The sequence below is a fragment of the Macrobrachium nipponense genome, chromosome 42 (assembly GCF_015104395.2).
Source record: "Macrobrachium nipponense isolate FS-2020 chromosome 42, ASM1510439v2, whole genome shotgun sequence".
NCBI lineage: Eukaryota > Metazoa > Arthropoda > Malacostraca > Decapoda > Palaemonidae > Macrobrachium > Macrobrachium nipponense.
Genome location: NC_061103.1, coordinates 41,535,348 through 41,550,631, shown reverse-complemented (window position 1 = coordinate 41,550,631; position 15,284 = coordinate 41,535,348). Strand labels below are relative to the sequence as shown.

The following is a 15,284-nucleotide window of genomic DNA, read 5'->3' as shown; positions in this document are numbered from 1 at the left end:
AGGCGCGCAAGCACGAATTTCTTTCTTCTCGCAATAAAAAGCATCAGCGACACATCTCGCAAATTATTTCATCACTTTGACATAATTTTTGCCCCATTTTATATTAGCCGTTACATAGTTTTATATATGAAAATGTGCGCAATTTTATGTAGAATACAACAAATATCAACCCATGGTTGTAGCTTTTATCAGTTTTGAAATATTTTCATATAAATAACGATGTGCCAAAATTTCAACCTTCGGTCAACTTTGACTTTACCGAAATGGTCGAAAAACGCAATTGTAAGCTAAAACTCTTATATTCTCGTAATATTCAATCAATTACCTTCATTTTACAACAAATTGGAACTCTCAAGCACAATATTTCGATTTATGGTGAATTTCTGCAAAAAATTTTTTCCTTACGTCCGCGCGGTAACTCTTCCGAAAAATTGTCATAATGTTTGCACCATTTTAAAAAAACAACCCATGGTTGTAGCTTTCATCAGTTTTGAATATTTTCATATAAATAACGACAAGTGCCAAAATTTCAACCTTCAGTCAGCTTTTACTCGACCGAAATGGTTGAAAACCGCAATTTAAGCTAAAATTCTTACATTCCAGTAATAAAGGCGGTCCCCGGTTACGACGGTTTCCGGCTTACGACGTTCCGAGGTTACGACGCTTTTTTCTTAATATTTAATGGAAATTCCCGTCCTGGGTTAACGACGCTTGTTCCGAGGTTACGACGCTGACGCTTCCGACGCTCCGAGTTAACGACGCTTTTAAAAAAACGCATGCTATGATAAAAATCCTTTATAGTTTAGCACAGTACATAATAAAAATATGTTTTTGGTTACATTACAACAAAATTTTGAGGTTTGATGATTTTTGACACTTTTTTTTTTCGTATTTTTAAATTTTTTTACTGACGCCGCATATGCGGACTAGTTTGCGGGCGAATGAATACACTAGCTTGGGATGCGCAGTTTAAAACAGTCCAAAAGCGCAAAAAATAATGAAAAAGAAATCATTGCTTGTTTCCAGTACATAATTAAAAAAAATGATATTGTTATGATACATAAAGTTCATACATACTTACCTGGCAGAATATATACATAGCTAAGACTCCGTCGTCCCCGACAGAAATTCAAATTTCGCGCCACTCGCTACAGGTAGGTCAGGTGATCTACCGGCCTGCCCTGGGCGGCAGGACTAGGAACCATCCCCGTTTTCTATCATATTTTCTCTCTTCCACCTGTCTCCTGCGGGGAGGCTGGGTGGGCCTTTAATTGTATATATCTGCCAGGTAAGTATGTATGAAACATTGTATCATAAAAAAAAACAATATCATTTTCATACAATCAACTTACCTGTCAGATATATACATAGCTGATTGGCACCCTTCGGTGGAGGGTAAGAGACAGCTACTATATGGAATAGACAGGTAAACAACATATGTTGTAGGTATAAATAAAACCTTGGTTCCTACCTGATAGGTGGTAGACTTCGTGGGTGTTTGCCCAGTAGTCTGCATCACCTCAAGAAACTTTAGCGAGATATGTATCTATGGCCAAGAGTTCTTGTGGGTCTGCCGATGGGGTCTTACCCACTTACTCGGCAGAGCCTAAAAGGACTTTGTCAATGGGTGCTGATCCACTTATATGACAATACACCTTATGAAGGAGCACACAACAATCCCGAGCCACCTGATCCTAACCATATGTTAGAACTAAGGATTGTTACGAGTTATCCCCGAACTCGTCACAACAACCGTAACTCAAAAACCACTACGCACACATACATAATTTTCAAAAAAAAAATTATACCCAACTAATTGGATATGACAAGAATTCTCTTATGAACAACATAGACGGCCGCCCGTGCGAGCCTAAGTCCTCCATTGTTCGAAGAGACTCTCGACCATATCCAAAAAGAAGAACAGTATATATATTTAAGGATTGGTGTCGGCTCCCGTACCCAGAATCGTATCTGCCGATACGATAGGACCTAGAGAAAAAACACTTCTCATACGTCACACGCACGTCTTTCAAGTAATGAGATGCAAATACTGAGTTGCATCTCCAATATGTCGTATCTATGATGTTTTTTAAGCGACATATTCTTATAAAACGAGAGAGACGTCGCTACCGCTCTTACTTACTTCATGAGCTTTTACTCTTAGTAGTTGTAACTGTTCGTCAGGACAGACCTTATGAGCGTCCGTAATGACGTTTCTTACAAGAACGCCAGAGCATTCTTGGACATCAGTCTTGTGGGGGTCTTTTACCGCGCACCAGAGACCTTGTCTAGAGCCTCCAACTGACGCTTTCTCTGAAGGTAGAACTTCAGCGCTCTAACAGGGCATAGAGACCTCTCGCTTCTCTGCCTACGAGACTCGACAGTCCTTTGACTTCGAATGACTTAGGCCAGGATTCGTGGGATTCTCGTTTTTCGCTAAAAACAGGGTCTTAAACGAGCAAATAGCCGAGTCTCCCTTGAATCCTACTTTATCCTGCAGAGCTTGTAATTCACTAATTCTCTTTGCCGTTAGCTAAAGATAATAGGTAATAGGCATTTTATAGTATGTCTCTAAAACGATGCCAGATGAGGAGGTTCGAATCTATCCGATGACAGATATTTGAGGAACTACGTCCAGTTCCAGTTCGGATGTACTGGTTCCTTAGACTTAGAAGTCTCAAAAGATCTTATGAGATCGTGGAGATCTTTGTTATTTGCCAGATCTAATCTCTGTTCCTGAATACAGCCGAGGAGCATACTTCTGTATCCCTTTATTGTGGATACGGCTAGATGAGATTTTACTCTCAGGAATAGCAAGAATTCAGCAATTTCCGCTATAGAGGTAGAGGAGAGGAACAACTTCTTGGATCTACACCACCTTCTAAATACCTCCCACTTCGACTGGTATACTTTCGTAGTGGAGGTTCTGCGTGCTCTCGCGATCGCGCTTGCACTTCGCGAGAAAAGCCTCTCGCTCTGACAAGTTTTTCGATAGCGAAAGGCAGTCAGAGCGAGAGCGGGGAGGTTTTGATGGTACCTCTTGAAGTGTGGTTGTCTGAGAAGATCCGTCCTTCTTGGTAGGGATCTTGGAAAGTCTACGATCCACTCTACCAACCTCCGTGAACCATTCCTGGGCTGGCCAAAAGGGGGCTATTAACGTCATCCTCGTCTCCTTTGACGCAACAAACTTTTTCATTACTAACCCCAGGAGATTTTGAATGGGGAAAAGCATAAACGTCTACTCGAGACCAATTTAGCAGGAAGGCGTCTACCATAAGTGCTCTTGGATCTTCCACGACCGAGCAAAACACTGGGAGCCTTTTTGAAATGAATGTTGCGAAGAGATCCACAAGAGGAGTCCCCCACAGAGACCAGAGATCGAGACACACTCCCTCGTGTAGAGTCCATTCTGTATAATGAAGGACCTGGTTTCCTCCTGCTGAGCCTGTCCGCCCTCACATTCTTTACTCCCTGTACGAACCTTGTCAGTAGGGAGATGTTCCTGTGAGACGTCCAAAGTAATAGGTCTCTCGTCAGCTCGTAAAGGAACGAGGAGTGCGTCCCTCCCTGTTTCCGAATGTAGGCAAGTGCGGTGGTGTTGTCCACATTTACTTGCACTACCTTGTTTGATACCAGAGGTTCTAGACTCTTCAAAGCCAGATGTACGGCAAAGAGCTCCTTGCAGTTTATGTGCCAAGTCACCTGTGCTGGTTCCCAGGTGCCTGACACCTCTTCTGAGCCTAATGTCGCTCCCCAACCTCTCTCCGACGCGTCGGAGAACAACACTAGGTCTGGGTTCTGTGTTCTTAGAGAGATCCCTTTGTTCTCTTCCAGAGGGGAGCAACCACCATTGTAGGTGTGACTTTTGTCTCCCTTGGAATGGGAAAAACGTCTGACAGTTGTCCGGTTTTCCAGCTCCAAGAACCTCTTGAGGAAGAATTGAAGCGGACGAACATGTAGTTTCTTCCTAGAGGGAAGAATTGTTGTAGTGAGGAAAGCGTCCCCAGAAGGCTCAACCATTCCCTCGCTGACGTTTGTTCCTTCTCTAAGAAGAGAGAGACTATACGCAAACCTTTTGCGATTCTCTCTTGCGAAGGAAAAACTCGAAAACCCCGAGAATCCATCCGAATCCCCAGATAGACTAGGTCTTGTCTGGGGGTCAGCTGCGACTTCTCGAGGTTCACGAGCAATCCCAACGCTTTGATCAAATCTAGAGTTAACATTAGGTCCTCCAAGCACTGTCTCTCTGATCTGGCCCTGATGAGCCAGTCGTCCAGATACAGAGATATTTACTCCTTTGAGGTGAAGAAACCTCGCCACATTCTTCATCAGGCTTGTGAAGACCTGAGGAGCTGTGGACAGGCCGAAACAAAACAAGGCTCTGAACTGAAAGATCCTTCCTTCCCCCGTCATGAAACGGAGGTACTTCTTCGATGAAGGGTGGATCGGGACATGAAAGTAGGCGTCCTGGAGATCTAGAGACACCATCCAATCTCCTTGTCGTAATGACGCTAGGACTGAAGCAGAAGTCTCCATGGAGAACTTCTCCTTCTGAACAAATTTGTTCAGAGAGCTGACGTCCAGTACTGGTCTCCAGCCTCCCGAGGCTTTCGCCACTAGAAAAAGGCGATTGTAAAACCCCGGGGAGTTTTGATCCAGTACTAGTTCTATCGCTCTCTTGTCCCACATTTGTTCCACCATCGATCGAAGAGTATCCCTCAGCACAGGGTCCTTGTACTTGGCTGATAGTTCCCTTGGTATTGACGTTAGGGGAGGAGCGTCAGGAAAGGGATACGATATCCTTCCTTATGATAGCCAATGCAGACGCGTCTGCGTTTATCAGTGTCCAGGCCTCCACGAATCCTAGGAGCCTGGCACCTACTGGTGCTTGGAGGAGAGATGTTTTTTTTTTTTCATTTTCCCTTTTTAAAGGGACGAAAGGCAGACCTACCTCTCTTCTCCGGAGCCTTCCTTCTTGCGGGAGGTCTGGAGATCGGACCACCTCGAAAGGGCTGCAATGATGTACTAGGTCCTTTCTTGTCATATGTAGAAACAGGTTTCTTCTTCCTAGCTGACTGCGTCAGAAGATCCTGAGTCGCCTTCTCAGTTAACGAGTGAGCAACGTCCTTCACTAACTGAGAAGGGAACAAAAAGTCAGAAAGAGGCGCATACAGTAGAGTGCCCTCTGAGCATGCGAGACTGCCTTTGTTAAGAAGGCGCCATACACCGTCCTTTTCTTTAAAAGACCTGCTCCAAATAATGAAGAGATTTCAAAAGATCCATCCTGTACCGCTTTGTCAATGCAAGACAAAATGACATAACAGGGCTTCAGGTTCGATTCCTTCTGAATCATGGGCTTTCTTGGACATCACCCCAAGGGACCAATCTAAGAAGTTGAAGACTTCCAATACATGAAAGAGTCCCTTGAGGAGATGATCCAGTTCTGAAATACCCCATGTAATTCGTGCAGAATTGAGACTTGGACGCCTTGAAGCGTCAACCAAAGTCGAAAAATCTGCCTCTGTTGTAGAAGGGAGAGCGATACCCATATTCTCTCCCGTCTTATACCATATGCCTCTTTTCCCAGCTAATCTTGCTGGAGGCATGCAAAAGACTGTCCTGACTAAGTCTTTCTTAGACTTCATCCATGAGTCTAAGGTGTGTAATGCCCGCTTCATCGAGATGGTGGGTTTCATTTTTAGAAAAGACGAGGGCTTCTTCGTCTTAGCACTGGAAAAGAGCGAGCGCGGAGAAGGAGGAGCAGCAGGAGTCAACTCGTCTCCATACTCCTCAAGAAGCAGGGTAGTCAAAACCTTATAGTTGGACAGACCCTCTCTTCCATGAACTTCATCATCCGAGTTTTCCTCCAACTCGGGATCTATCTGAGTCTCCGTTTCTCCTTTCTGAACTTTCCTCTTCTGGAGGAGACAAATCCTAATAGGAGAGGGCTAAGGGAATGATACTCTTTCCTCTTTCCCGCTTTAAAAGACTTGGAAGGCGTCACAAGCTCCGGCTTCTCTTGAACTTTAGAAGACGCCTTGTATGACGCTTCCCGTTCTCCGAGCGTCATGGCTGACGTTCTCTTGCTGACGTCTTGATGACGCTTCGCGCCTGGAAGACGCTCCGCTCTCTAAAGGCGTCCTACTCGGCGTCACAATATTGGACGGAGCGTCACGTCTAAGATCCGCTTTCAATGACGCTTCACTTCTAAAAGACGTCTTACGTTCGTAAGCCCCCGTTCTAGCTCTCGAACTCGAAGCTTCTGCAAGACGTTTAGCAGTTTCACGTCTGTCTGACGCTTCTCTTCGAGCAGGTGAGAGAGGACGAGACTTCTTCTTAATTGGAAGCGTCACGTCCTTCCGACGGGGCGCTAAACTCCCACAAGAGATGACAGTTGTTCCTGAACCTGCCATAATTATCTTTCTTGACGCTTCTCCCACGTCTAGTGCATGACGCCTTTCGTCATCACTCGGGGAAGAAGAAGGAAGGGGTACTTCCGCACAAGCGTCAGGTGACGCTGACGCCACCTTCGCTTTCTTAATAGCAGACGGAGCGTCATCTGAGAAGCGCTCTGGGCTCGAATCTATGTCGGGCTTCATATGACGCTTCAGCGGTCTCGACAAGTTCGACTCCTTCCACCCTCGTTTAGGTGCGGGAGGGAGGGAGAGACGAGAAAACACTCGCGAAAGACGCTTTTTCCTATAGCGCCCTTGAGCCGCCTGCCATGAAGCAGAGCTAGCTGAAGGGACGTCTGACCGTTTGGGGTATTCCCCACGACCTCCTTAAGGCTTTCGACTTTCCTTCTCCTCTGGGCATGGGAGCTTGGAAGAGGTCTAGGCCTGGGAGCGTCGCAGGGACGATCAAACGCCCCCTCCACAACACTTAGAGAACTCACTTCACTGAAATGTTCACTATCACTAGCCTTACCTTTGGAGTCAGCCATCTGGACTTCATGTCTCTAATAGTAGCTTTCAGATTGGCGATTTCCGATGCCGCAATCGAAAAGCACTCTGAGAATGAGATATATAGGGAGAATCTACATCAGTAGGATTAGAATTATCCGTGAAAGGCTCAATAGGCCTTGAACTCACACCTTTCAGCCGTCTAACTCTATCCCTCTCTAACTTCTTCAAATAAGAAGTCAAAGTCTTCCACTCTCTGCATTCAATCCCTCGCATTCCTTACAAGTATTAATAGCAGAACACTGAACCCCCCTACATTTACGGCATACAGTGTGAGGATCAACCGAAGCTTTCGGTATCCTCACCCTGCAGCCTACATTCACACACATTCTCACACTCACATTAGAATCAGACATACTGAGAAAAATCCAAAAGAGTTATTCCAAAAACAGTCCACAGTAGCGAATGCCAAAACACGATCCAAATACGTCACCAAAAAGCCGAAAAACGTTGATCAAAGGTTGAAAAATGAATCTAAGTCAGGAGGTAATAACAACAATGTTGATACCACCGGCGACAGAGAAAATATGATAGAAAACGGGGATGGTTCCTAGTCCTGCGCCCAGGGCAGGCCGGTAGATCACCTGACCTACCTGTAGCGAGTGGCGCGAAATTTGAATTTCTGTCGGGGACGACGGAGTCTTAGCTATGTATATATCTGACAGGTAAGTTGATTGTATGAAAACTAAGTTTCTGGTTAGATTACAACACAAATTCCAAGGTTACGACGTTTTGTTATGCTTTTTAACGATACCTCATATGCAGAACTAGTTTTTGAGCGGAGGTGCATAAATTAATTAACGCTATTAAACTGTATGGTAAATTGACCGAACAACGACCTCGGACGGTCGAGGACGCCAAGCGTAACAATACGAAAGGACGCCACTTCAATCGCGTGCCTGCCTGCATTCCACTAGGTTGTGTGCTGAGACGTTGCTGAAATTCCTTGCCATTTTCGCTAATTTACAATGGCTCCTAAACGCCAAAGTACTTCCTCCGATGATAGTTCATCCAAGAAGAGGAAGGTCATCACGATGGAGGTCAAATATGACGTGATAAAGCGTTCGGAGAAGGGAGAAACTAACACCGAAATAGGCCGTTCTTTAGGCTTGAGCAGGACCACGGTGGTAACCATTGTGAAGGATAAGGAACGTATTCTGAAGCACGTTAAGGATGCTGCACCGATGAAGTCAACGGTGATAAACGAGAAGCAACGTAGCCAGAGCATTGTTGAAATGGAGAAATTGCTCATGATCTGGCTGGAGGACCAGAACCAGCGACGTGTTCCGGTGAGCTTAAGTGTGATCCAGGAGAAGGCTAGAGCGCTGCATGAGGCAGTAGTGAAAAAGTTTGGCGAAGGCAGTGCTGGTGGTGAATTTTCCGCGAGTAGAGGTTGGTTTAACCGTTTTAAGGCTCGTGCAAATTTGCAATAATGTGAAGCTGCAAGGTGAAGCTGCTAGTGCTGATAGCGAAGCAGCAGAAAGTTTTCCAGGTGGTTTGGCTGAGATAATTAAGGATGGTGGTTACACGGCTGACCAAGTCTTTAATGTGGATGAGACTGGATTATTTTGGAAAAGAATGCCAAATCGAACGTACCTTTCCAAGGAGGAGAAGTCAGCACCTGGCCATAAGCTGGAAAGGAGCGACTGACTTTGCTGTTTGGGGCCAATGCAAGTGGTGATTTGAAACTGAAGCCCTGCTGGTGTATTTGGCCGAGAATCCCAGGGCTTTCAAGGGCATTTTCAAGAGTCAACTCCCTGTGATTTGGAAATCTAACAAGAAGGCGTGGGTTACCTTAATGGTCTTCGAAGATTGGTTCAATGACCATTTCGTGCCAGCAGTGGAGCGGTATTTGACTTCGAAGGGTCTGCCTTTTAAGGCCCTCTTAGTCCTGGACAATGCCCCTGGTCACCCTTCAAATTTGAGCGACATGCATCCTAATGTGAAGGTGGTGTACCTCCCACCCAATACCACATCGCTGATACAGCCAATGGACCAGGGAGTAATAGCTAATTTCAAGGCATTACTACCTTAGAAGGACCATACGTTTTGCTTTGAGGGCCATAGAAGCTAACAAGGGAGTTGACACTGAAGCAATTCTGGAAGGGCTACAACATTGCAGATGCAGTGAAGAACATTGCAAGTGCTTGGGATGAGGTGAAGACGACCACTTTAAATGGGGCCTGGAGGAAACTGTGTCCACAGTTTGTGCACAGTTTTGAAGGCTTGACCAGGCAGAAGACGTCGAGACTGTGACGAGGAAGATCGTAGGGCTAAGCAAGAGGCTGCAACTAGATCTTGAACCTGATGATGTAACAGAGCTGCTGGCTTCCCATGGAGAGGAATTGTCTGCAGAGGACTTACTAGAACTTGAACAACAAATGATTGAGGAAGAGGAGCGGCACCAGAGCCAAAACCCAGGTCATTAACTGTGAAAGGCTTGTCAGAGGGTTTTACTCATCTGGAGAGAGCCTTGGCTTCTTTTGAGGCAGAAGACCCTAACGTTTCTAGGTTTGACAAAATCAAGAGAGGAATCATGGATTTGGTGACTTTCTACAAAGGAGACCCTGAAGGAGAAGCAGACGAAGAGAAGTGTGCAGTCCAGGCTTGACACTTTCTTTCACAAGTCTCCAGTACCACCACCTCCCACTCCTAGTCCTGGTAAGGAATTCTGAACTGTTTTACTAATTTATGTGTTTACATAGTGTACATATTAAAATGTGTTAATTTTTTTAATGTAACAACTAAATGTAAGAGTAAATTGTAACTTCATTAATTTCATCATTTGTATTTTATTGCAGAAGTGGTGACAGTTCCAGATCCCCTGTACTACCTGTGACAGTTCCAGATCTCCCTGTAATACCTGTGACAGTTCCAGATCTCCCTGTACTACCTGTGACAGTTCCAGATCCCCCTGTACCTGGACCCATCTGTATCAGCCCGCCCACCTGCACGTGTACAATCAGGTAAGCAATTTCATTTTTCTCATTTTCTGTTTGGAAATTGTTTACACCCTACATACATACGTACACTAACTACATAGTGGTACAATGTGTTTGATGTTGCATAACCTTATTATTTTTTTTTTTTTCCATTTCAGACCCCTTTGATAGTGACAGTGACCCAGATGACCCTGAGCCTTTCCATGGTTTTGATGCCTCGCCCTACATCAGGTAAGGAATCCTTAACAAATTTGTATAAAATGTTTTATAAATTGCTAATAGAAATTTTATTAAAAGTGTACATATGCTACAATTACATCCACCTTATAATATATTTATACCCTATCATTCTTTCCAGATGTAGATGTTCCCTCATCAGTTGATACGAGTATCACCTCTCCAGAGCCCAAATCAGTTGATACGAGTAGTATCACCTCTCCCATTCCTTCAGGTAAAAGAATTCTTCATTTTTTATATTGAACCATACGTATTACACACTACATATGTCAAACAGTAATAACATGTGCAGTAGTTACAGTAGTAGTAACTATCATTTTATATATTTTTTTATCATTCCAGACTCCCAAGCACCTGCCCATCCCACTCCATAGCCCAGCCACCCACTCTCATGTACCATATGGCCATCCCAGTAAGCAAGCCAACCACTAGAATTTGGTAAGGACATTTTTTTTTTATTAATGTTTTAATATTACATATGTAATAACCATGTTATGTATGTAACATACATACTATAATCATATGTATTACATTATCATTCCAGACTGGCATGCACCTGTGACTTACATAAACCAGACCTCTACATAGCCTACATGTCTTCATTTTGCTGAAGGTAAGGAATTCTCGTTGTGTTTAATGTTTGCATACGTACAATAAATTTTGTACACCTAAGTGGTTACATACTGTCCTTTAATATTAATTCTTCATTCCAGACTGCCCATCATCCTAGCCTGTTATCTGTGATAAAGCACACTGAAGTTAGGTTTGGAATGCATCCTTATCATGAATGCTCTACACTCCACCTCCATCTCCCACAACCTAGGTAACAGCTTTGAGACTCACTAAAAGTTGGTAAGTTATGTAAGGAATTTCTAAATTAAGTTTATACTACATGTTATATGTGATATTAAACCACTGTATGGTGCATATTACTGTAGTAACTTACTATGCATAGAGTAACTTACTGACAAAATTATTTTTTGTACATTCCAGAAACCCCCGAATGATGTAGGCTATGGGGCCACATAAGACTTTGTCCATCCAGGGTTACATTGAATGCCAAATATAAACTAAAGGTAAGGAATTAATTAACATACATTAACTCTTTTAGTACTCTTGATATATCTACAGTAATTAACATATGCATTCACAACTTTCTGTAGTGTATATTTTGTACACTAATTTTGTTACTTTTTTCCTTCCAGACAACATTTTCACACAACTCCAGGTTGTTACTACAAGTGTCATCAAGGGATAACTACTACAAGTAGAAGCACCATTTTTGGATGGAAAAAACCCTTCAGGAAAGTATACGTATCACATGTAACAGTAGTGTAACAAAGTATGAACAGTAAGGTTTTTACATACAGTAGTACATATTACATACGTACATAACTTTTTTTACAGGAATTTCCAACCAAGTTTGATTATGTACATATGTACATGTTATAAACCACTGTACGTATGGTTACTGTATGTAACTTACTAAACATACATAACATGACTTAACTTTGATACTTTTTTGGTACATTCCAGAAAACCAGGACCCCCTCCATGATGCAGGCTATGGGCCCACATAAAACTTTGTCCAGGGTTACTACATAACATAAAGGTAAGGAATTATACATAGTAGTAATTAACATACATTAAGTAAGTTATACTAAAAAAAAGTGACCAAGATCTCTCACATGGGATAAGTGATCAAGGTCCCTCATGGAATTGGTACTGTACACTCCCTGCTGAACAGGGGGTGTAGACCAATCATTTACAATAATGCATACCAGTTGATATTAAACCACTGTATGGTGCATATTACTGTATGTAACTTACTATGCATAGAGTACTTACTGACAAAAATTATTTTTTTGTACATTCCAGAACCCCTGAATGATGTAGGCTATGGGGCCACATAAGACTTTGTCCATCCAGGTTACGATGAATGCCCAAATTTAAACTAAAGGTAAGGAATTAATTAACATACATTAACTAAGTTTTATACATGTTATATATGTGATATTAAACCACTGTATGTGCATATTACTGTATGTAACTTACTATGCATAGAGTACTTACTGACATACTAATTATTTTTGTACATTCCAGAACCCCCTGAATGATGTAGGCTATGGGGCCACATAAGACTTTGTCCATCCAGGGTTACGATGAATGCCAAATTTAAACTAAAGGTAAGGAATTAATTAACTACATAACTTTTTTACTCTTGATATAACTCAAAGTAAGGAATTATAAACTAAAAGTAAGGAATTAATTAACATACATTAACTCTTTTACTCTTGATATCTATAATTTACATATTGCATTCAGGACTTTGTGTAGTATTTCGTACTAATTGTGTTATACTTTTACCTTCCAGAGCTACCAGACTGGGGATTTTAGTGTACTCCAGGATCTAAATACATACGTACTACTACGAAGTGTACAGTGCATAATATATAGTGTTTAGTGTATAATCTAACCTAAGGATTAAGTGTAGTACATTGTGCTTTTTAGTGTCACAAGAGTTTTTAATAAAGAATTATACCTTCAAGAACCATCCTTTGCCATTGGAATAACCACACTACACATCATGCAATCTACTTGCATGTCAACAGGTGGTAAGGTCTCTAACTTTTCTTAGTTTAAGGCATATTTCCAAGTGTCGTTCCGGCTTACGACGATTTTCGGCTTACGACGCGCCTCAAGAACGGAACCCCCGTCGTAACCCGGGGACTGCCTGTACTCAATTATTTGCCTCATTTTGCAACAAATTGAAGTCTCTAGCATAATATTTTCGATTTATGGTGACTTTCAGTTAAAAACTTTTTCTACGTCTGTGCCGTAACTGCTGAAAAAATCAGAAATTTTTTCGTCCGATGTCGTAATGTTTGCACCGTTTTTATATTAGCCGTTACATCAAGTTTATATATGAAAATGTGAGCAATTTCATGTAGAATACAACAAAAAAATAACCCATGCTTGTAGCTTTTATCAGTTTTGAAATATTTTCACATCAATAATGATAAGTGCAAATATATCAACCTTCGGTCAACTTTGGACTCACGCAATTGTAAGCTAAAACTCTTACATTCTTGTAATATTCAATCATTTACCTTTATTTGCAACATATTGGAAGTCTCTAGCACAATATGACAATTTGTCGAAAATTGCATTTTTCCTAACTATACAAACCTGAGGTCCTTTAACAATAGGAAGTAGCTAGCGGCAGCTGGAACGGTCGTAAGCTTCGAACAAGGGGAGAACGGTAGTTAACTGCTTGTCCGATCGTCGCGCGGCTGGGAGGTAAACAAATCACTTTTGCTTTTGGCCCATGCAAAATACGCAGAGTGAGGGGTGGCATGAGGAGGGACTATATGTAAAGGACCTCAGGTTTGTATAGTTAGGAAAAAATGCATTTTCGACAAATTGTCATTTGTTCCGATTACGTAATACAAACCATCGGTCCTTTAACAATAGGAAGACTCACTTCTTGGTGGGAGGAATCTGAGTCTTTGATGAACAGACTGGTGTTCGTCCATCCCTGGAATGCCTCCCTGGTCGTAAGAGCGAGGGATGGATCCAAGCCTCTGTCCGATTGATTGGGTGTGCACCGCAGGATCAATGGTCAGACCTCTGGGCCGAGTACTAAGAGAGAGGCAAGCGTATCTCTTCGTACCAGCATTGTAAGAACTTTTTCCTTTACATGAGCAAATATAAAGTAATGGGTTTGTCTCATGTAGGCATCCACTTTCTCCCCCTTGTTGAGAAAGTGGTGGATATACATCCTATCTCGTTAAAGTTAAAAGATAGGATGGAGCTCTGTTGAATAGCTTACCTGCATCTGACTCCCTTCCAGCGTGGTAACGACCGTATCCCTCTGCCCACAGGTAGAGGTAGAGAAAGATGGTGAAGAGAAGCCAGTCACTCTCTCATTCGCACATTCATTCTCCCAGTCATACCAGGAATCGATGCTGTTCTGCCTGCTCGGGTGCTGGGTAAGCTTACACAACGTGTTGAGCAGCCACCACAGGTCCCAAGGAAAAAGTATCCAAGGACTTGTGGGCAATATCCCGAAGGTAGAAGGACGTGAAGGTGGTCTGGTTGGCCCAGACACCTGCCTTCAGGACTTGCGCCACGGAGAAGTTCTTACGGGAACGCTAAGGAGGGTCCGATACCTCTAACTTCGTGGGCTCTCGGCTCGGAGCGTACGGATGTCGTCGCTACCATCAGCCTCGTACGCTCTCCTCTGATCACCTCACGCAGCCAGAAAGAAAGCGTGTTTCTTGGAAACTTCTTTCTTGGTAACCCCAGTGCTAACGAAGAGGCGTCGACACTCAGGCCTGAGGTGTCGAGTTCTCTTCAGATAGCGCCGTAGCGCCCTCACAGGACAAAGCAGCATCTCATCCGCATCGTTATCGGTGAAGTCCAGAAGGGAGGGGATCGTGAAAGACTCGAACCTGTCGTCAGGGGGGGATCGACGGATTCTGAGTCTTGGCTACGAAGTTCGGGACGAAATCGAGCGTCACGGATCCCCAGCCTCTGGTGTGTTTAAACATCATAAGAAAGACCATGTAGTTCCCCTACTCTCTTCGCGATGCCAGGGCCAGCAAGAAGAGGGTCTTGAGGGTCAGATCCCTGTCTGACGACTCTCGGAGTGGCTCGAAGGGTCTTCGAGTCAAACTCCTAAGGACGAGAGTCACATCCCACGCAGGGGGCCTGAGTTCCCTGGGTGGGCAAGACCTTTCGAAGCTCCTCATTAGCAAGGAGATCTCGAACGAATTCGAGATGTCCAGTCATCAGTTTTAGGACGAGAGCCAGGGCGGCTCTATATCCTTTAAACTGTGGGTACTGAGAGGAGCTTCTCTCGGCGAAGAAACACGAGGAAATCCGCTACCTGCTGAAGAGTGGCTCTGAGAGGAGACAGACCCTGTCTACGACACCAACCACAGAAGACGGCCCACTTCCCTGCTACACAGCTGCAGAGGACTGTCGGACGTGTCCAGCCATCTCTGCTGCTGCGCTACGAGAAAAGCCTCTCGTTCGCAAGAGATGGTGGATAACAGCCAGCCGTGAAGTTGAAGGGACTGGACTGCTTGGGTGGTACCGTTCTACGTGTGGCTGGGCTAGAAGGTTGTGCCAACTGGGT

At 43.7% G+C, this 15,284-nt stretch overlaps 1 long non-coding RNA gene across 1 annotated transcript; it reads left to right on the top strand.

The window, feature by feature from the left end:
- Nucleotides 1-10,260: 10,260 nt before the first annotated feature.
- Nucleotides 10,261-10,881, top strand: LOC135213440 (uncharacterized). The gene is made up of 3 exons (XR_010314124.1): nucleotides 10,261-10,355; nucleotides 10,484-10,579; nucleotides 10,686-10,881. It is a non-coding gene; the product is annotated as an uncharacterized LOC135213440 (long non-coding RNA).
- The last annotated feature ends 4,403 nt before the right edge of the window (nucleotides 10,882-15,284 follow it).